The sequence below is a fragment of the Mobula birostris genome, chromosome 22 (assembly GCF_030028105.1).
Source record: "Mobula birostris isolate sMobBir1 chromosome 22, sMobBir1.hap1, whole genome shotgun sequence".
Classification (NCBI taxonomy): domain Eukaryota; kingdom Metazoa; phylum Chordata; class Chondrichthyes; order Myliobatiformes; family Myliobatidae; genus Mobula; species Mobula birostris.
In genome coordinates this window covers 46,853,461-46,876,280 of record NC_092391.1, presented here as the reverse complement: position 1 = coordinate 46,876,280, position 22,820 = coordinate 46,853,461, and positions in this window count along the sequence as shown.

Below are 22,820 nucleotides of genomic sequence, written 5' to 3'. Positions count from 1 at the left end.
TTGGAGCTGCTTGCAGGGATGTGCGGGGGGGAGAATAGTAGGGAGGGATAAATGGACAAGGGAAGCATGGAGGGAGCGACCCCTGTGGAAAGCGGAGAGTGGGGAGAGGTAAAGATGTGTTTGGCGGTACAATCACTTTGGAGATGGTGGAAGTTACAGACAATAACGCATTGGATGTGGAGACTCATGGCATGGTAGGTTAAGACAAGAGGAGCTCTAACCCTGTTAAGGCGGCTATGAAGGCTTCCTTATCCCTGTTAAGGAAGATGAGGTGAACATGGATGTCTGGGAAATGAAGGAGATGCAGCTAAGGGCAGTATCAATAGTGGAGGAAGAAAAACCCCACTCTTTGATGTCCTGGAAAGGAAAGCATCACCCTGGGAACAGATGCAGTGGACACAAAGAAACTAAGAAAAAGGGAGCTGCACTTATATAGGAGACAGGGTAGGAAGATGTAAAGTCAAGACAACCATGGGAATTGGTAGACATAAAAGATGTCTGTAGACAGTTTGTCTCCAGAGAGGAAGACAGAGAGATTGAGAAAGAGGAGAGAAGTGTCAGAAATGGACCAGGTGAATTTAATGGTAGGGTGGAAGCTGAAGGCAAAGGTGATGAAGTTGATGAGCTCAGTCCATGTTCCAAGCCTTCCTTGGTAAAATGGCTATGTAAGCAATTCATGTTTCAAGCGTTCCCTGGTAAAATAGCTATGTAGAGCTGTTGATGTTCCAAGCCTACCCCAGTAAATAGCTACATAGGACAATGCATGCTCCAAGCCTTACCTTGTAAAATGCAGAATTTCCAGCATCTACAGAATATCTTGTGTTTAGAACAAATATGTGATAAGGCAGAAATGCAGCCACCAATGTAATGAAATATTTCAACACTGCAGTATATCCATGTTTACAGCAAATTGTAAGCCATTCTATCACTGGTGTGTGCACCTAATAGTCTCTGTTTCTTTCAAAAGGAGAGTAGCTGATAATTCGCCTCATAAATTTCGTGTTTAATGAGAACACAACAGATTCGTCTGTCAATGATTTTCAGAGAGATGTATTGTACACAAGAGATAGATTCAAGAAGATTCACGGGTCCTACAGCAGTGGCATGGAAAGACTGTGCTCTGCATCATAGCATTCCTTGTGGAGTCCGATGGGGAGTGGGGAATGCAAGCACCCATAATCCTCTCAGCACTCTGCAGAACCTGCACCAGCTTAGCAAGGCACATGGCTAATTTAAGTTTTTGTATAATTTATGTTAATGTTCATTTTACGTTAAGTTAATTTATATTAAATTGAACTTATACAAGGTTTGCCATATTTATAATTTCCTGTGTTGCTACTGCAAAAAGCTAAGTTTCATGGCATTTACATATTATGCATTTCATGAACAATAAACCTGACATTGAGCCTAAGTCCAGAGGGCCAATTGGCTCTTACAGGCCATCACAATGAAAGAAGTGACTGTGAACAAAATTCTAAGTGCAAGGCTTCCTAATTTTTATTTTATTGGGTTTATTTAAATGCATTTTAATTGTTTCCTAATATCTTTAGCTATTTTGTTTACTGGCAATTTCAGGTATCTTTTAAAAAGTGAATTATATTTTTAGCCTGTAATGGTGAGTGCTATTGAATGCCAGACTTCTACAAGTTTTGGCACAGGTGAATCTGGAACTGGGTTTTAACCCTCCTTCAACCTGACCTCGAGAGATGGAGCTTGACCTTTCCACTCTGAAAGGCCCTGTGTTACACAAGTCTTCACCCATCAGCTGGCAGCAGGCATTTTGGGGAAAGTCTGTACCCAGAAGTCTGTTGTGATCAAAGACCTGAGGAGGTTCAAAGACGTGAGAAGGACTCCCCCATGGTTTGTTGCCTCCCGAGTGCCAGGGTCCAGGATGTCCCTGACCGGGTGTACGACATCCTGGTACGAGAGGGAAAGCAACCAGAAGTCGTGATACATGTTGGTACCAACGACACAGGCAGGAAGAGGGATGAGGTCCTGAAGTGTGAGTTTCGGGAACTAGGCAGAAGGCTGAAGAACAGGACCTCAAGGGTGACGTTCTCAGGATTGCTGCCAGTGCTACGTGATAGTGATGGTAAGAATTGGAGGAGATGGCAGTTGAATGCATGGCTGAGGGGTTGATGCAGGGAGCAGGGTTTTAGATTTTTGGATCATTGGGATCTCTTCTGGGGAAGGTGGGACCTGTACAGATTGGATGGGTTGCACCTGAACTCGAGGGAGAGCAATATCCTTGCAGGTAAGTTTTACTAACATGGTTCGGGAGGGTTTAAACTAATTTGCAGGGGGGATGGGACCCAGAGTGATAGAGCAGTGAAAGAAGTGCATGGAATAAAGCCAGATCTAACATATAGAGAGGCTTTGAGGAAAGAGAAGCAGAATAAACGGTGTAAAGACAGTAAGGTAGAAGGGCTAAAGTGCGTGTACTTCAATGCAAGAAGCACCAGGAACAAAGGTGATGAACTGAGAGCTTGGATACATACATGGAATTATGAGGTAGTGGCCATTACAGAGACTTGGCTGGCTCCAGGGCAAGAATAGATTCTCAATATTCCTGGATTTTAGTGCTTTAAAAGGGATAGAGAGGGGGGAAAGGGGAGGAGGGGTGGCATTACTGGCCAAGGATACTTTTACAGCTACAGAAAGGGTGGGTAATGTAGCAGGATCCTCTTTTGAGTCAGTATGGGTGGAAGTCAGGAACAGGAAGGGAGCAGTTACTCTACTGGGGGTATTCTATAGGCCCCCTGGTAGCAGCAGAGATACCGAGGAGCAGATTGGGAGGCAGATTTTGGAAAGATGCAAAAGTAACAGGGTTGTTATCATGGGTGACTTTAACTTCCCTAATATTGATTGGCACCTGATTAGTTCCAAGGGTATAGATGGGGCAGAGTTTGTTAAGTGTGTTCAGGACGGATTCCTGTCACAGTATGTGGACAGGCCGACCGGGGGAATGCCATACTAGATCTAGTACTAGGTAATGAACCGGGTCAGGTCACAGATCTCTCAGTGGGTGAGCATCTGGGGGACAGTGACCACCGCTCCCTGGCCTTTAGCATTATCATGAAAATGGATAGAATCAGAGAGGACAGGAAAATTTTTAATTGAGGAAGGGCAAATTATGAGGTTATAAGGCTAGAACTTGCGGGTGTGAATTGGGATGAGTTTTTGCGGGGAAATGTACCATGGACATGTGTTCGATGTTTAGAGATCTCTTGCAGGATGTTAGGGATAAATTTGTCCCGGTGAGGAAGATAATGAATGGTAGGGTGAAGGAACCATGGGTGACAAGTGAGGTGGAAAATCTAGTCAGGTGGAAGAAGGCAGCATACATGAGGTTTAGGAAGCAAGGATCAGATGGGTCTATTGAGGAATATAGGGTAGCAAGAAAGGAGCTTAAGAAGGGGCTGAAGAGAGCATGAAGGGGGCATGAGAAGGCCTTGGTGAGTAGGGTAAAGGAAAACCCCAAGGCATTCTTCAATTATGTGAAGAACAAAAGGATGACAGGAGTGAAGGTAGGACCGATTAGAGATAAAGGTGGGAAGATGTGCCTGGAGGCTATGGAAGTGAGCGAGGTCCTTAATGAATACTTCTCTTCGGTATTCACCAATGAGAGGGAACTTGATGATGTTGAGGACAATATGAGTGAGGTTGATGTTCTGGAGCATGTTGATATTAAGAGAGAGGAGGTGTTGGAGTTGTTAAAATACATTAGGACGGGTAAGTCCCCGGGGGCCTGACAGAATATTCCCCAGGCTGCTCCAGAAGGCGAGGGAAGAGATTACTGAGCCTCTGGCTAGGATCTTTATGTCCTCGTTATCCACGGGAATGGTACCGGAGGATTGGAGGGAAGTGGAAGTTGTCCCCTTGTTCAAGAAAGGTAGTAGGGATAGTCCGGGTAATTATAGACCAGTGAGCCTTACATCTGTGGTGGGAAAGCTGATGGAAAAGATTCTTACAGGTAGGATCTATAGGCATTTAGAGAATCATGGTCTGATCAGGAACAGTCAGCATGGCTTTGTGAAGGGCAGATCGTGTCTAACAAGCCTGATAGAGTTCTTTGAGGAGATGACCAGGCATATCGATGAGGGTAGTGCAGTGGATGTGATCCACATGGATTTTAATAAGGCATTTGACAAGGTTCCACATGGTAGGCTTATTCAGAAGGTCAGAAGGCATGGGATCCAGGGAAGTTTGGCCAGGTGGATTCAGAATTGACTTGCCTGCAGGAGGCAGAGGGTCGTGGTGGAGGGAGTACATTCAGATTGGAGGGTTGTGACTAGTGGCGTCCCACAAGGATCGGTTCTGGGATCTCTACTTTTTGTGATTTTTATTAACGACCTGGATGTGGGAGTAGGAGGATGGGCTGGCAAGTTTGCAGACGACACAAAGGTTGGTGGTGCTGTAGATAGTGTAGAGGATTGTTGAAGATTGCAGAGAGACATTGATAACATGAGGAAGTGGGCTGAGAAGTGGCAGATAGAATTCAACCCGGAGAAGTGTGAGGTGGTACACTTTGGAAGGGCAAACTCCAAGGCAGAGTACAAAGTAAATGACAGGATACTTGGTAGTGTGGAGGAGCACAGGGATCTGGGGGTTACATGTCCACAGATCCTTGAAAGTTGCCTCACAGATAGATAGGGTAGTTAAGAAAGCTTATGGGGTGTTAGCCTTCATAAGTCGAGGGATAGAGTTTAAGAGTTGCAATGTAATGATGCAGCTCTATAAAACTCTGGTTAGGCCACACTTGGAGTACTGTGTCCAGTTCTGGTCGCCTCACTATAGGAAGGATGTGGAAGCATTGGAAAGGGTACAGAGGAGATTTACCAGGATGCTGCCTGGTTTAGATAGTATGCATTATGATCAGAGATTAAGGAAGCTAGGGCTTTACTCTTTGGAGAAAAGGAGGATGAGAGGAGACATGATAGAGGTGTACAAGATAATAAGAGGAACAGATAGAGTGGATAGCCAGTGCCTCTTCCCCAGGACACTGCTCAATACAAGAGGACATGGCTTTAAGGTAAGGGGTGGAAAGTTCAAGGGGGAACTTAGGGATATTAGAGCAAGGTTTTTTACTCAGAGAGTGGTTGGTGCGTGGAATGCACTGCCTGAGTCAGTGGTGGAGGCAGATACACTAGTGACATTTAAGAGACTACTAGACAGGTGTATGGAGGAATTTAAGGTGGGGAGTTATATGGGAGGCAGGGTTTGATGGTCAGCACAACATTGTGGGCCGAAAGGCCTGTACTGTGCTGTACTATTCTATGTTCTATAAAGACATGATGACCAGTGGAAATCAGGTCAAGTCAAGTCAAATGTATTGCAATTTAACTATACTGTATACATGTATGCTGTCAAATGAGACATTTCTCTGATCCAGGGTGTAATACATAAAACATAATAACTTATGAAAGTAAGGATGAAATCTACAGATGGATTACGCATAAATAAACAAACTAAAATGCATAAATTAAATATTGTAAGGTACAGAACTGATTAACAGTGACACTTTGAATGCGATGCGGCAAAGAGTTCAGAAGCTTATTGGCTGAAGGAAGAAGCTGTTTCCCATCCTGACCGGTCTTGTTTTTATGCATCGGTGTCTCCTGCCTGATGGTAGAAAGTCAAAGAGGATGCTGGATGGACGGGTGGGATCCTTACTAATACTAAAGGCCCTGCGTACACAGCACTCCTGATAAATGTCCCCAATGGATGGTAGGGAGATTCCTTATGATCCTCTCAGTCATTTTCACAGTCCTTTGTAGGGACTTACAGTGCGATGCTCAACTGCTCCCATACCAGGCTGAGGTGTAACTTGTCAGATTGCTCTTAATGGTGCTCCTATGAAATGCAGTTAAAAAGAGGAGGGGGTAGCCTCACTTTCCTCAACCTCCTTCGGAAGTGGAGATGCTGCTGTGCCTTCTTGTTCAGGGAGGTGATATTACGGTTTTCACGGTTTGTTTGAGGCTAAATATATAACTGCATACATGTATCTTAAGCTTGGTTTTGGTGCCTTTTAATGAGTAAGGTTTCCCAGGAATCCACCCGGCAGTGTGTTATGTGTGCAATCATTTCATGAGTATGCAGTTGCTTGATGTGATAGCTGAGTAACGATTAACGACAGAATCAGGCAAGTCCGGCTCATTATCTCAGATCATGGGCTGTGTGTCTCCTGCCATGTAATTGACTTGCAAGAACACTTGGCAGATGGAGTGACAGACTGTAATTGATGTTGTCAGAGGCCCAGAGTCTTTCAGCACGACAATAACATTGCAGTTAATGAGCTTTCTTATTCCGTAGCTAGGGAAACATACTTGAGGACTTACCACACAGATTGCCAGAGCGTGGAAGCAATTGATGTTTGAAACTAGGTCAAAGGTGCGTGTAACAGAGGCAATCGGAAGCTGTGTGGATCGGGGAGAGACCCCATTCCCCAGATCTTTATTTAGCTGTGCCCTTTCCATCTCCATCACAGTAGTGATGTTTGCAGAAGCTGATAGTTGGATCTACATTAAACAAACAGTCTTGTCTGACTCATTTTATTTAAATTTCCCCAGGGAGCTGGAGCTACTGTTAAAATCTGCAATGAAGAAGGAAGCATCTCTCTGAAATTGGTTGTTCATAATGAAGAACTCTTGGGCAGCAAGATGAAATTACAAACAAAGCTGTTTTATTTATTTATTTATTTGTTTGTTTAGACATACAGCACGGAGCAGGCCCGTCTGGTGAACAATTCACCTAATCACCGGACAATTAACTTACTATCAGATACATATTTGGAATGCGGGAGGAAGCCAGAGCAATCGGAGAAAACCCACACACTCACAGGAAGAACGTACTAACTTTCCAGCAGAGGATGCCAAAACTGAATTTTCAACTCCAATACTCCAAGCTGTAATAGCGTCATGGGAACCGCAATGCTAATGTGGCATCCCTGCATGCTTGGCCATTTTAATTATGCAGATGGCATTCTCACAGATCCCACTCAGCTGCAGTCATAGCCCTTAATAAATTATTGAACTAATCACATAAAAATTAATTTTGACAGCCTTTGATCTGTTCTACTCACCACACGTTTTTCCAACTTCATTTCAAATTGATGCTGTGCTGATGATATTTAAGAGTAGCTAGTATTGTATGTGAAGAAAAATTCTAACATTCAATGTCACATTCTATTTCAATCCTGACACAGGGTTTTGTTGGCCAGAAAGAACAGCAATGTGAACAGGAATGGAGGCAGACACGCAGCCCCCATTTTGTGAACTGTTTCAACTGATTTCGTACTCTGGGGTAATTTAATCAGAGCAATGGAATGTGAATAAAATGAGTTTTCTGCTAATGACCTGCTAAACTTGAGACCATTCTCAGACAAGTAGCTATTTATTCTGTAAAATGTCCAGCTTGCAGAAGGAGCAGGAGGGGGTTCAGTGTCTGGGTCACCTGGTTTAACCGGTTTGAACCAGTCAGAGTTGAAAGGAACGAAAGGCATGGGGCCAACTGCAGAGACCATAGAACAATGCTGGTTGTAAACCTGGACCGGAGCCAATAAGAAGGTGACACAGGTAGGTGAGGTGACCTCAAACCAATGGGATGGAATGCAACATTTGATCTGTTACAAAGTGTTATAAAAGTAAGGAGCTTCAAATGCAAGGGAGAAACAACTTCCCAGAGATCACGTTCCTGGATGCGGAGCACCCGGCAGACACATAGAGATTAGGTCGGGACCACGCGGGAAAACCAGGCCATCATAGACTCCTTTCCTGAGTAATAACTTTTCCATTCTTTGACTGTTCATGAAGGGCCAGAGAAACTCACTTGGTGTGCACACAGAAGCTCAGATGTGCAAATTCACATGCTCTTCAGTTGAGACAATAAATGTAATTGTCGGTAACTACAGATTCTCTCTGTTCCTCTCTGCTCATTATTACTGAGGGCAAGTCCTAGCAACAGAATGGCATCCCTCTTGGGGGCTCAAGTATAGATATCTTTGTTGAGTCAATGGGAGACTTAAGTCAGACCACGTTGGTGAGGTACAGAGAGAACTGGGACCAGGTAGTTTGAGGTCTCTAAGCCAGGATGCAGAATTCAGGGAAGTCTGGATTTGACACATGTATATCAGTTTCAGTTAAAGTGTGAAAGGCTAGTTAACGAAAATATTAAACAAGGAAAGAAGAAGGAGCCCAAGTAGCTAAGAGCAAAGTGGGAGTAAGGGGATTGAGAAAACAGTGCAGTGATTTAAAGGCTGCTATGAAAGTGATACAGAAATCAGCACATGAAGATAAGTAACGCTGGAGATCATACAAAGTGTTTAAAGCAGATTGAAAAGCTCTGAACTTTGAGACGCTCTATTTGGGGCATGTATTGTTCCTTGAACAGAAGGAAGATATAAAGTTGCTGCAGGCCCTCTTAGCCGCAAGTAAGAAATCAATCACTAGAAAATGGCTAAATCCAATACCACCTACATTAGAAGATTGGTACGAAATTATCTTGGAAATATTTAAAATGGAAAAGTTGACTTACTCCCTGAGAACTCAAAAAGAAAAATTTTATCAAATCTGGAATAAATGGATTGAATATATAACCCCAATGCGAGCAGACTTTAGATGACTCTCCTAATGATTTATATTGCTCTTCTCATCAACACAGTAATATTGCTAACGTAAGCACCCCTAGTCTAAATGTTTGGGTTTTTTTTGTTTTTTTTTGGAAAATAGAGAATTAACACAAGTAAAGGGAAAGATTTGGGAAAGGGATAAAAAAATGAAAAAATTAAGTAAATAAGTACATAGGGATTGGATAATTATGTCTGCGGGCAGGAGCAAGCATGAACAAATTAGGATATAAACACCTACAATGGTTGGTATATAGGCTTGTATACAACATTTTGGACAAGTGGAAATGGTCCAGAAGGGTTGTGTGGAAACTATTATTACCATTTTTCTTAACAACTAATTTCATTACTTAGCCTAATAGGTTAGATTTACCACAGTACATAATTATCTATTTAAATGTTTATTTTCCTTTTATATCATCTCAGTGTGTACTTAAGAATGTATAAATAATTGTAGTTTTATACATATAAAAAAATGGAAAAGGTTATATGTGTGAAAAAAGTACGTGATATTTGTGAATTTCTTATCCAAATAAAAATAAAATTAAAAAAAAAGCTGCAGATCCAATTTGCTGCACAGAGAGGAATAATATATGCTTTAGGATCTGAAAGCCATGAGGAGGATGATTATGGAGATATGGACTGCAGTGATTTAGCAAGAAGGTGACCAGATATGGTTATGATGAGAAGCCCCCTGTTACGTACCCCGTAACTGGGTTGCCAAACCAGCAGAAATGGATCACTCAGTTGGAGTCTGGATTACTAGAACTAAGAAAGTTTTATTAAAGAATCAAGCAACACAGTACTCTAATCAAAAGGATAATGAATGCAACAGTTCAGCAATGATAAACATACATGTGCACAGAATTAAGATAACAGGATCAATCAAGCTCTATCGTTGTCTAGGGGTAAATGACCAGTTTCAAAGTGACGCAAAGTTCAGTTCAATTTAGTTCAGTTCAGTTCGCAGTAATCGTTGCCGTGGCGATGGACAGTGGGGGGAAGGAGAGAGAGAGCAAAACGAAAGAATATTCAAAACGGCTTCCACACACACCTTCGCAGTCAGCATTCAGGCGAGTCCTTTGTAATGTCATCTGAGGTCACCGACCGTGACCCCTCCGTTTCCAGATACGAATCGTTTCTCTGCAGTGAACCTGGTACCCAGGCAAGGGTGGACACACACCAGGTTCCCGCGAATCGTGCCTTTCCACCCTGAGCGTCTATGGCTTGATCCCGCGATCAGCCGTCCAAAAACTTCCCACCGGCTTGTGGGAGACGCAGCGTCTCGTTACCTCGGGGTGTCGTGTGTGTGTGCCTTAGCGAACCTGTCCCTTTTTATCCCCCTGCTGGGGTATCGCCTGTCCATCACTTCAAACAGTTCAAGGTTCAAAGGGGGAGCCGATCTTGACAGCTCTCCTTCCTTCATTAACATCTCCAAATGCTGCTCCATTGTTTTCCTTATCTCTCTCTCTTCTGAAGACAGGTGGCAGACCAACTGCTGATCCCACCGGTGCCAGCACAGGACAGCTACATCTTAATCTATGTGTATTCTCGTCACACTTCCCCCCTTTAAGGATTTTTACCGGGGTAAAAATTACAAACATGAATACATTATTTGATACACACAAATACACATCTTTATCAGCTATTTGGCTAATACAGCGAATTTGAAGTTGTCAACACCTGACAGACAGTCAGCCATCACATTTTCTGTTCCTTTTATATGTGTTGTTAATAATCTCTTAGACCAGGCTCTAATTTAGCAAACTTCATAGTGGCCAAAAACACTGATGAATTGCGATCAATGTAACCTCTCATTGGGTTTCGTCCCGGACCACAATAACAAGGGTCGTCCCATTCCGACTTAGTTTTCTCTCGCAAGGGCTTAGTAGGAGGGGGAGGGGTAGTAACCGCAGAGTTATTGCAAAACTTCCTACAGTACCCCACCATCTCCAAGAGCCTTCTGAGGGCCCTCTTGTCTGTCGGGGTTGGGATGTCAGAGATAGCCTGCACTGTAGCTTACATCGCTGCCAGCTGCCCCTGTGTCACCCCAATTCCCAGGTAAGTGACCTTCGTGTGGCCGAACTCATTTTTTCCAAGGTTCACTATTAAGCTGGCTTCCGACAGTCGTATTACATTGCCAATACACACCTCTGTGTTCGTCAGCCCTTTTGTCACCGAATTACTCATTCTATAGGGATGGTGCTCGCTAGGCTTGCCTAGTGTACAGACACCACCCAACGTCCCAGTTCTTTGCATCGCCTCGGGACAATCAAACACACGTGTGCGAGTCGTTTAATTACTTCTCCTAAAGAGTCGCTTTGTTCGGGGATTAAGGGAGAGACCTTATCAGCAGAGCTGGCCAAAACAATAGCCTTCTCCCATCTGGTCGATACCATACTCATCTTTTCAAAATGGTTTTTTTCTCTTATCGGGGGACCCTAGCTTCATTGATTTCCGCGCTAACACCGACTAGGTTTGTTAGCATATCAAAAGCCTGTGACCGTCTCAGTTCGCGTCGGCCATAATCAATAACATCCTTCCTCCTGGGCAGCCGGTAAACCTCTTTCATGATTCCACCAACTGTTTCCTCCAGCCCCGCAAGATGTCCACCGGGGGGTACCTTGTGGGCCAGGTTAAAAATCTCATCCTCATAACTCTTTTGCACCACCCCCCATTCCTCATCTGCGGGTACGGTACTTGGTCTCCCTTTCTTCCTTAGCACTTCCTCCTCCACACAATAGCCTACTAGTTCCCTTGTTAATTCTGTGTCAGAGAGAGCTGTCTCTGCCAAAACCATCAGCCCCTCATCTCGCTCCTGCGCCGGCACAAATTCTTTCCTGGCTAATGCTAAGTCTGTCTCAGCTCCTTCACTACCTCTTGTTTCACTACACTCCTTCTTTTCACTTTCTACCCCCTTCTCGTACAAGGCTGGCGGAAACGTCTCAGCTAAATTTACTACCGCAGTCCCGTGATGAACCTGTGAGTCCATGGGCAGGGCCTCAATGCTGGCAGGCTGACCTGTCAATCTCATGGCTGGGAACACGATTCCCCCGGCGAGGTCATTACCGAGCAAGACTTCCACGCCTTTCATCGGTAATTCGGGCCTCACCCCGATTGTGACTAGTCCAGAGACCAGGTTGCTTTGTAAGTGTATCTGGTGCAAAGGGACTGACTCTGTCCCTCCCCCAATACCTTTGACCTTGACCTCCCCAGTCTGGGTCTCTGAGCTAATCTCTAATACACTCTTCAGTATCAGTGACTGACACGCTCCCCTGTCTCTCCAGATCCGCACTGGAACTGGTTTTAACCTCTCCTTCACTGACACCAATCCAGCCGAGATAAACCTCTCGCTGCCCTTCCTGAACTTTGGTAGACCTGTCCTTCCCTAACGGTTCGTTTACCAGCTCGATACAGCCAGTCGAAATCGCTGTTTTTCCTTTTCCCGTCTCCTTCTTTGGGGCAAAGCACCTGGACGCAAAGTGTCCAACTTTCCCGCAATTATAACAGACGACCCCAGGAGACTTCCTACCAGACTGCTCCCAGTCTACCTTATCCTTCTCACTAGTCCCCGGCATACTTTCTGACTTTTCTGGCGGACTCTCCCTGCCGTCCTGACTACCCTCCTGGTAGCCTTTACTCGGAGCAAACTTCATTTTATGCGTCAACGCATACTCATCCGCTAACTTAGCAGTTGCAGCTAACGTGGCTGCCTCTTTCTCATGTATGTAGGGTCTCATACCCTCAGGGACACAACCTTTAAACTGCTCAATCAGGATCAGCTGTAGCAGTCTGTCATAATCCCCCTCTACCCCCTTCGAGGTGCACCAATGCTCACAATATGTCTGCATCTCACGGGCAAACTCTAAATACGTGCGGTTCCACTGCTTACTCGCATTCCGGAACCTCTGCCGGTATGCCTCTGGGACCAACTCATAAATCCTGAGGATGGCCTCTTTCACCACCACATACCTCTGGGCATCTTCTGCGGACAAAGCTGAGTAAGCTTGTTGGGCTTTCCTTTTCAGTACACTCTGAAGCAAAACAGCCCACTTATCCCTTGGCCATTCCTGACTTGTAGCAACTTTTTCGAAATGGAGAAAGTACCGATCCACGTCGGTATCCTCAAATGGGGGAACCAGCCTAACCTCCTGGGTCGCCCGGAACCCTCCACCTTGGTTCGGCACAGGCCCCTGCTCTGCCCTTATCCTTAACTTCTCCAGCTCGAATTCCCTTTCCCTCTGTTTCTCCTCTCGCTCCAACTGTCTCTCTCTCTCTCTCTCTCTCTCCTGCCTTTCTAACTGTTTCTCTTTCTCCCGCCTCTCTAACTCTCTCTCCTGCCTTTCTAACTCTTTCTCAGCCCCTACTTATGTTACGTACCCCGTAACTGGGTTGCCAAACCAGCAGAAATGGATCACTCAGTTGGAGTCTGGATTACTAGAACTAAGAAAGTTTCATTAAAGAAACAAGCAACGCAGTACTCTAATCAAAAGGATAATGAATGCAACAATTCAGCAATGATAAACATACATGTACACAGAATTAAGATAACAGGATCAATCAAGCTCTATCGTTGTCTAGGGGTAAATGACCAGTTTCAAAGTGACGCAAAGTTCAGTTCAATTTAGTTCAGTTCAGTTCGCAGTAATCGTTGCCGTGGCGATGGACAGTGGGGGGAAGGAGAGAGAGAGCAAAATGAATGAATATTCAAACGGCTTCCACACAGACCTTCACAGTCAGCTTTCGGGCGAGTCCTTTGTGATGTCATCTGAGGTCACCGACCGTGACCCCTCCGTTTCCAGATACGATCGTTTCTCTGCAGTGAACCTGGCACCCAGGCAAGGGTGAACACACACCAGGTTCCCGCAGATCGTGCCTTTCCACCCTGAGCGTCTATGGCTTGATCCCACGATCAGCCATCCAAAAACTTCCCATCGGCTTGTGGGAGACGCAGCGCTTCCAGGGTCTCGTTACCTCGGGGTGTCGTGTGTGTGTGCCTTAGCGAACCTGTCCCTTTTTATCCCCCTGCTGGGGTATCGCCTGTCCATCACTTCAAACAGTTCAGGGTTCAAAGGGGGAGCCGATCTTGACAGCTCTCCTTCCTTCATTAACATCTCCAAATGCTGCTCCATTGTTTTCCTTATCTCTCTCTCTCCTGAAGACAGGTGGTAGACCAACTGCTGATTCCACTGGTGCCAGCACAGGACAGCTACATCTTAATCTATGTGTATTCTCGTCACACCCTTTCTGAAGATCCCCAGCCAACCTACACCCAAAAAGTGCCTGCGTTACTCTCAGCACAATGGCCCTCACCCTGAGTAACTATCAGAGAGGGAGGAGCCAGGTCAGGTAATCACATCTAAAGCATAACATACTCTGCACCACTCGGGGTACATCAGGTGAGGAATATGGCTGAGGATATCGGGACATATTTGCCTGGGGATGATCCCAGGGAGCTGTTCCAAGAAATTAGTTCCCAGAGAGCAATACAGGGTCTAGATGATGCTGAGGAAAGGAGATTGATTATAATGTGCTTGCATCCGAGCATATACTCCGCTTTGCAGAAACACAGTGACAGGCTGGGGAAACAAATGAGGAGTTAAAGAATGCGATACTGACTGTCATGGGAAATAACACTGAGAATCTAATCAACATGTTGTCAGAGGAAAGAACACTCCACTTCATTTGGACCCCATTTAACATAGAAACATAGAAACATAGAAAATAGGTGCAGGAGTAGGCCATTCGGCCCTTCGAGCCTGCACTGCCATTCAGTATGATCATGGCTGATCATCCAACTCAGAACCCTGTACCAGCCTTCCCTCCATACTCCCTGATCCCTTTAACCACAAGGGCCATAGCTAACTTCCTCTTAAATATAGCCAATGAACTGGCCTCAACTGTTTCCTGTGGCAGAGAATTCCACAGATTCACCACTCTCTGTGTGAAGAAGTTTTTCCTAATCTCCGTCCTAAAAGGCTTCCCCTTTATCCTCAAACTGTGACCCGTCATTCTGGACTTCCCCAACATCGGGAACAATCTTCCTGCATCCAGCCTGTCCAATCCCTTTAGGATTTTATACATTTCAATAAGATCCCCCCTCAATCTTCTAAATTCCAACGAGTATAAGCCTAGTCAATCCAGTCTTTCATCATATGAAAGTCCTGCCATCCCAGGAATCAATCTGGTGAACCTTCTTTGTATTCCCTCTATGGCAAGGATGTCTTTCCTCAGATTAGGGGACCAAAACTGCACACAATACTCCAGGTGTGGTCTCACCAAGGCCTTGTACAACTGCAGTAGTATCTCCCTGCTCCTGTACTCGAATCCTCTTGTTATGAATGCCAGCATACCATTCGCCTTTTTCACCACCTGCTGTACCTGCATGCCCACTTTCAATGACTGGTGTATAATGACACCCAGGTCTCGTTGCACCTCCCTTTTTCCTAATCGGCCACCATTCAGATAATAATCTGTTTTCCCGTTTTTGCCACCAAAGTGGATAACCTCACATTTAACCACGTTAAGTTGCATCTGCCATGAATTTGCCCACTCATCTAACCTATCCAAGTCACCCTGCATCCTCTTAGCATCCTCCTCACAGCTAACACTGCCACCCAGCTTCCTGTCATCTGCAAACTTGGAGATGCTGCATTTAATTCCCTCATCTAAGTCATTAATATATATTGTAAACAACTGGGGTCCCAGCACTGAGCCTTGTGGTACCCCACTAGTCACTGCCTGCCATTCTGAAGAAAGTTGACAAAGGCTGGGAACTAGACATGGCATACAGTACAAGGACTTTAAAAGGTTTCGGACATGGTACGCTGCTCCTGAAGGTTAAAAGACATTAATCGTATGGTCTGACACCAGTAGAGAAGTGGTTATTGGTGAACTCACAGTCCCCTGGGAAGACAACATCGATGAAGCCCATGAGCGCAAGTTAACCAAGTATGCAGAGTTGAGATCAGAGTGCAGAGACAGAGGGTGGAAGGTCTCATGCTATCCATTCGAAGTAGACTGCTGTGGGTTTATTGCTTTCACTTTCTAGAAGTGGCTGCGTGACCTTGGCTTCACTAGAAGAGAGATCAAGTCAACCAGCAGGGCTGTAGCTGAGGCAGCAGAGAAAGGATCAGCATGGGTGTGGACCAAGTATGTCCAGAGGGGCAGATACTCAGTGTATAAATATCTTGCAAACCCTTCAGTAGTTGCATAGACACCTGAAGAGCAGACTATCTGTTGGATGGAAGTGACCAACAACTCTGTTAGAGGCAGATGCCAAGTTTTTAAGCTCCCCAGTGGGAGGTGGTGCTTTAGCACTGCTGGCCCACCACCTCGAGGGAGTCTTGATCATAAGCGGGCCGAAACTCCTGACGACAGGTGGCAGATCAACTGATCATCCCACTGGTGATAGCACAGGACAGTTAGCATCTTAGTCCACGTGTATTTTGTAACTCTTACCTAAGATGTGTTGGCAAACTGGATCCAAAATTGGCTTGGTGATAGAAGGCGGAGGGTAGTAGTGGGAAGGTCAGTGTGATTAATTTGTGCCTACTCTGTTTTCTGACAGCCATTAGCCTCTGCACTAGGCTCAATGATGGGTCCAGCACTGGATGGGTCGGGGGGGTGGGGGGAGTCAGATGCAAGAGGTCAGATGTGTTAGCACCTGACCTCCAGGTCATTTCAGACTTTCACATAAGCATGTACACAATTCTGAAATAGCCAGAGCTGACAGCCTGCATTTCCCTACATAACAAATTCCAGTCAGGTCCATTTGGCCTGTTGTACAGGCATGGATAATGGAGCTCTCAGCCAACTCGGCATGTATGGACATCCCAAAGAGCCAAAAAAAAACAACTGAGAACTCAAACTGCTATCAATAAGGAAGTGTTTACCATTCTTCCAGGAAGCATGAAAAATAGAACAAAATGTTGGAGGAACTCAGCAGGCCAGGCATAGTTTTCCAAGAGGTAAATGGATTAACATTGGATCGCGATCATTTAGAACCAGAACCCACAAATAGGTGGTTAAGAATATCAGTGTCCCATAGCACCAATAAATCTAGAAAGATGTTGGAACTGTTTGGTCCCAGTGACCTGACTCATACTGAGGCATGGGTACTTTGGAAAATGGTTAGAGTATGGGAGAAGGAGGTGTAGGAGTTAGATTTTAACTTCAGCAATACTTGAGTACTTCAGAGGCAGCTGAAGTGTTTTCCCTTTAGGAAAATTCAAGGGGTATCATGTGGGGAAATGCAGGCCAGGATGGAAGCCAACAGAGAGACTGCAGAAGAGAAATATACACAACGCAGTAGTACACCTTCACTGAATCAGGGAAAATGTTGTCAGTGGCAAACATCCACATACAGTGCTCAAATCTGTTTCAGCTGTGGTAATGTGCGTTGTTATGCCTGGAACTGTACAGAAGCCAGTTCATTTGATTTGAACCCTATCATAGATCAGAGATTGGAGTTACAGAAAGGTCAAAATAGGTTAGAATTTTGTTTAATGTGTGAATGTCATGCTCTAAACTTGCTGAATGTTGTTTAGTTGTGCATGATGAATAACGTACAGCATTTCTTTGTTTCAATGTCTTAGAGTAACATATTTCCTCAATTTTGTTGGATTGTAACTGAATATTTTGGTAATAGTTGAACCTTGAAGTTTAAGATGGTGCTAGTGAATCTCAGCGATTTTTGGATGGTGTCTAATGAAATGAGGAAAATAACTAAATACTTTGATAACCACACCTTTTCTGGTGAATGATCATTGCAAGTAATAGTCTGTAACTTTCTTTTAGACTTGGAGACAATTCAACATGGGTAGGACTGAGTCAAGGTGAAGCAGTGGGCCCATTGCCGAGAGTGACAAGGACCTGATTTAAGTGTTGTTTCAAAGACCAAATGGAGGTGCAAGGTCCAAGCCCTAGAGTGTACCAATTTGACTGAACCTAATGTTTAGACACAGACTTAAATGTCGTGCCGAATTGAGGCAGTGAGGTCCAGGCATCAGACCATACCAATTAGACTGAAGTTGATATTTGAACCAAGACATAAGTGCTGGGCTGAATCAGGAAGTTTGGGCAGAAGCCAAATTGAGTCAATGGGGTCCAGGACCCAGAGCATAATCAAAGTGATTGAACCTGATGTTTAGACATCAATTTGAGTGCTGGGCAAGATTGAAAAGGTCAGAGTGTTTGTACCTGAGGTGTGAGAAAGACCAGTTCAGATCACTGCTCCACGAGGTTTGCTTGGCTCTGTGCTGAATTATGCTGAACTATGGGAGTCTTCTATGGAGTCCAGTTCAGAAAGTTATTTGCATGCATTTTTTTTTCTTTCTATCTGTATATTGGCTGTTCTTTTTTTTTATATGGGTTCTCTTATTTTTAATGGGCATGATGTTTTTTTCTCTCTCTGCACATTGGGTGTTGGACGCCTTCTTTATCTTATATGGGTCCTTTTGGGTTTCTTTGTTTCATAGCAGTCTGTTAGCAGAGAAATTGCGGAGTTGTGTAATGTATACATACTTTGAACTTTGAACTTTGGAACAAGAGATTTTCTGAAATGTCTTGTTCACCCAGCAGTGAATTGTTCGGAAGTTGCAAATGTTTTGTGAAGTGTGGCCACATGATTTCACTTGAGAAAGCGAGAGAGAGAGAGAGAGAGAGTATCTGTATGTGAAAGAACAAAGCCTGTTCTGTATTTGCTCAATCAAAATTGGGAGGAGGTTTGAATTAACCCTCTCCTTCAAATGAAAGAGGTGACCAAGTGAAATATTTTACTTTGAAGTAAATTTGCTCTTGTCCTTAAGAATTTGTCTCTTTTCAAGATTGTATCAATGTGTTAATGTATGAGAGGCCTCCACCCAGAAGTTTTCTCTCTCTCTTCTTCAGTTCTTTGAAAAATGTGTGAAAACTTTTCATGGTGAGAATTAACAGTTTATTCTCAGTTTTGCAGTTACTTGTGAAGGCTCTGAAGGAATAAAATACAGGCATGGAATTGTGTTTATTCTTGCTGTGCATTTTCTTTGTGTTTCTTTGTTTGTTCCATGTAATTGATTTTAGAGAGACCCGGATTCCACACTGGCCATGTGCAATCCAGGTTAATGAGATGAAAATCTGTGCATCTTTATTCCGAACATGAGATGCCCACATTTCAGATAGAAAAGGGCATTTGAGGACAATGTTGATTGGTAGAATTGGGAATTGGGAATCTGAAATTAACATTTTGGAAGATTTGAATGGGGAGCCATCCTAACTATTGCTTTTATGCACAAGAATGTTTTCTTTGTATAGAACAAAAAGGAAGCTGAACAAGAGTTTTGCTATGTTGATTTTGAGTTTAAGATTCCTTAGAAAATAGTTCTGATGCAATCAATGTTTTGTCACGTAAATTACAAATGGAAGTTCAATTAAAATATTGGACTGATCAAAACGGCATTTCAGCATTATTTTCCTTACCATCTTAAAGCACAAATTTATCTAGCTGCTGCTGGATATTCGAATTAAAATGCCTTGGTCAGTCAGCAGCCTTGGCACTGCGGTGTTCGGATGTAGTTGTAAAGGGTATTAAAGTTTCTAAATTCCTTGCAGATAACCTTCATTGTCCTGGAAAACCACATGGGTGTCAGATATAGCAACTAATCCCAAGGCAACATTTGTATCAATATAATAAGGGGGGAGGTGGAAGGAAATCATAAAGCAAAACCAAGAACAAAGAGACAAACAAAGGAAAAATTATTTAAGTTTTTAATGTAGATGTTTCCTGAGCAGTACAGGATGGTGAGAGGAAAGCCAATTGTGGTATGTATGTGAGAGTATAAAATAATACAGTCATAAAGGTGAAAACTCACATTAACTGCCCCAGAGGGAATAATAGTCAGTTTTTAGGTCCAGTTACTGAGCAGCCCCAGGTAATGATGGCAATGCTAAGATGACAGATCTGTGTGATCACATCTGTGTGAATATGAGTGGGACAGTGATTCCCTCAAGAAATGTACAAATATTTACAGCCAAGCATGTTCCAAAGGATGCTTTGATAATTAACTGTACATTGGAAGATATTGTACGGGGGTGGGGGGGATAGACTGTAAAGGTTCACAATGTGAGTAATATTGTGAGAATACTTGGATATCATTACGTAATACTTCAATATCGTTAGAGGATTGTCGAAGATTGCAAAGAGACATTGATGGGATGCAGAAGTGGGCCGAGAAGTGGCAGTTGGAGTTCAACCCAGAGAAGTGTGAGGTGGTACACTTTGGAAGGACAAACTCCAAGGCAGAGTACAAAGTAAATGGCAGGATACTTGGTAGTGTAGAGGAGCAGAGGGATCTGGGGGTACATGTCCACAGATCCCTGCAAGTTGCTTCACAGGTAGATAGGGTAGTCAAGAAAGCTTATGGGGTGTTAGCCTTCATAAGTCGAGGGATAGAGTTTAAGAGTCACGAGGTAATGATGCAGCTCTATAAAACTTCTGCCTGCTTTGGATCTCTTTATTGCTAACTGCCGACGGGACATCAACCGGCTCGACTTCACTGCACCTTGTTCCCATTCCAACCCTTCTCTTACTCACTCTTCCTTCAGTTAATCCTGACGAAGGGTCTCGGCCTGAAACGTCGACTGTACCTCTTCCTAGAGATGCTGCCTGGCCTGCTGCGTTCACCAGCAACTTTGATCTGTGTTGCTTGAATTTCCAGTATCTGCAGAATTCCTCGTGTTTACATCTATAAATCTCTGTTTAGGCCACACTTGGAGTACTGTGTCCAGTTCTGGTCGCCTCACTATAGGAATCACTTACTAGCTCTTCTTTCAGTTAGTCCTGATGAAGGGTCTCGGCCCGAAACGTCGACTGTACCTCTTCCTAGAGATGCTGCCTGGCCTGCTGCGTTCACCAGCAACTTTTATGTGTGTCACTATAGGAAGGATGTGGAAGCGTTGGAAAGGGTACAGAGGAAATTTACCAGGATGCTGCCTGGTTTAGAGAGTATGCATTATGGTCAGAGATTAAGGGAGCTAGGGCTTTACTCTCTGGAGAGAAGGAGGATGAGAGGAGACATGATTGAAGTATACAAGATATTAAGAGAAATAGATAGAGTGGACAGCCAGCACCTCTTCCTCAGGGCACCACTGCTCAGTACAAGAGAACATGGCTTTAAGGTAAGGGGTGGGAAGTTCAAGGGGGATATTAGAAGAAGGTATTTTACTCAGAGAGTGGCTGGTGCATGGAATGCACTGCCTGAGTCAGTGGTGGAGGCAGATACACTAGTGAAATTTAAGAGACTAATAGAAAGGTATATGGAGGAATTTAAGTTGGGGGAGTGTTATATGGGAGGCAGGGTTTACAGGTCGGCACAACATTGTGGATCAAAGGGCCTGTACTGTGCTGTACTATTCTATAACCCACCAACACATGCTATCATTATGAATGATACCTAGAAAGGGATAGATTTATCAAGATTTCATCAACAGGGAGACCACTGGTCTTGCCCAGAAGAAATGACAAGGCAGAAACCTACAAATTGTGGTTTTAGTACATACGATAATTGTTTGTTGTATATTTTGCCTGTGAGTAATCCATTTTTCTTACATTATGCATTGGTGGGACAAACATATTTGTATAGGAACAGCAGCCACGAGTTATACCAAGGGATGGAAACACTGCACATTGGAAAGTCACAATATCATCATTGGGAGCGTGACTTTAGATCTGGCTATTGGAGGATGAACATCTCAGCCAGCAGTAAATACGGGTAATGAAGGAGAATCTCACAACCCAACAAACTGATAGGAATTAATATTTATGGGATTATGTTGTTACTGATTCCTCACTTGACTGCAGATGAGACACGTGTTGTGGAGGAGGCAAGAGAAATAATCCATCAATGGGCAAAACACACCAAAGTAATTAAATCACACATTGGTAACACATATGAAATATTGAGTGACCCAAATCTTTGGAGTAAGTTTGGGAATTGGGGATCGAATATTCGATTGCATTCATGAATGCTGTTGTAATACTAATTTTATGTACCCTACAATTGTATTGCTTAATGTGTATCAACTTAGCAAGGAAGGCTGAAATAATGGAAAAAGTAGAGGATGATGCTTTTATAAACTGGCAGAGATGATTGTCACTATAAAGTGTGTGAATTTGGTAAGTAAATGTTAGCATTATTTATATAATGTAAGTATTGCACATGTAATAGGTGTCCATGGCATTTATATGGGAAGTCAAGAGAATGAGAGAAGGATAATGATCCTAAGATAAAGATCTTTGAATCAAGAGGAGGGAGATGTCGGCCAAAAAGAACGATAATGTGAATAGGAATGGACGCTGCCACTTGTGCAACTATCCATGCAGCCCCCATTTTGCGAACCCTTTGAACTCATTTCTTGCTCTGGGATAATTTAATCAGAAAAATGGACTATCTATGCAAGGGGGTTTCTGCTAATGACCTGCTAAACTCGAGACCATTCTCGGATGAGTAGCTATTTATTCTGTAAAATGGCAGAAGGAGCAGGAAGAAGCTCGGTGTCTGGGTTACCTGGGTTGACTGGTTTGAACCAGTCAGAGTTGAAAGGAACAAAAGACATGACGCTGAGTGCAGAGACAATTGAACAATGCTAGTATTAACCCTGGACCACAGCCAATAAGTAGGTGACCCAGGTAGGTGAGGTGACCTCAAGCCAACGGGATGAAAATACAACATTTGAACTGATATGAAGTGTTATAAAAGTCAGGAGCTTCAAATGCAAGGGAAAGACATCTTGCCAGAGGTCTACATTCTTGGATATGGAGCACCTGGCAGACATGTGGAGATTAGGTTGGAACCACGAAAAACACCAGGCCATCGTAGACCGCTTTCCTGGGTAATAACTTTTCTATTCTTTGACTGTTCATGGAAGGTCAAGGAAACTTAGAAGGTGTGCACACAGGTATTAGGTTGTACAAATTCACATACTCTTTATTTGAAACAATAAAGGTACTTGTCTGTAAATTCATATTCTCTCAGTGCCTCTATGATCATTATTACTAAGGGGTAAACCTTTGTAACAGATTGGCATCCCTTTTGGGGGTTCAAGGATAAACCTCTTTGTTGAGCTTGTGGGAGACTTAAGTCAGACCACATTGGTGAGGTGCAGAGATCTGGGTCTGGGTAGTTAGTGGTTACCTACCCAGGATAAATAAATCAGAGAA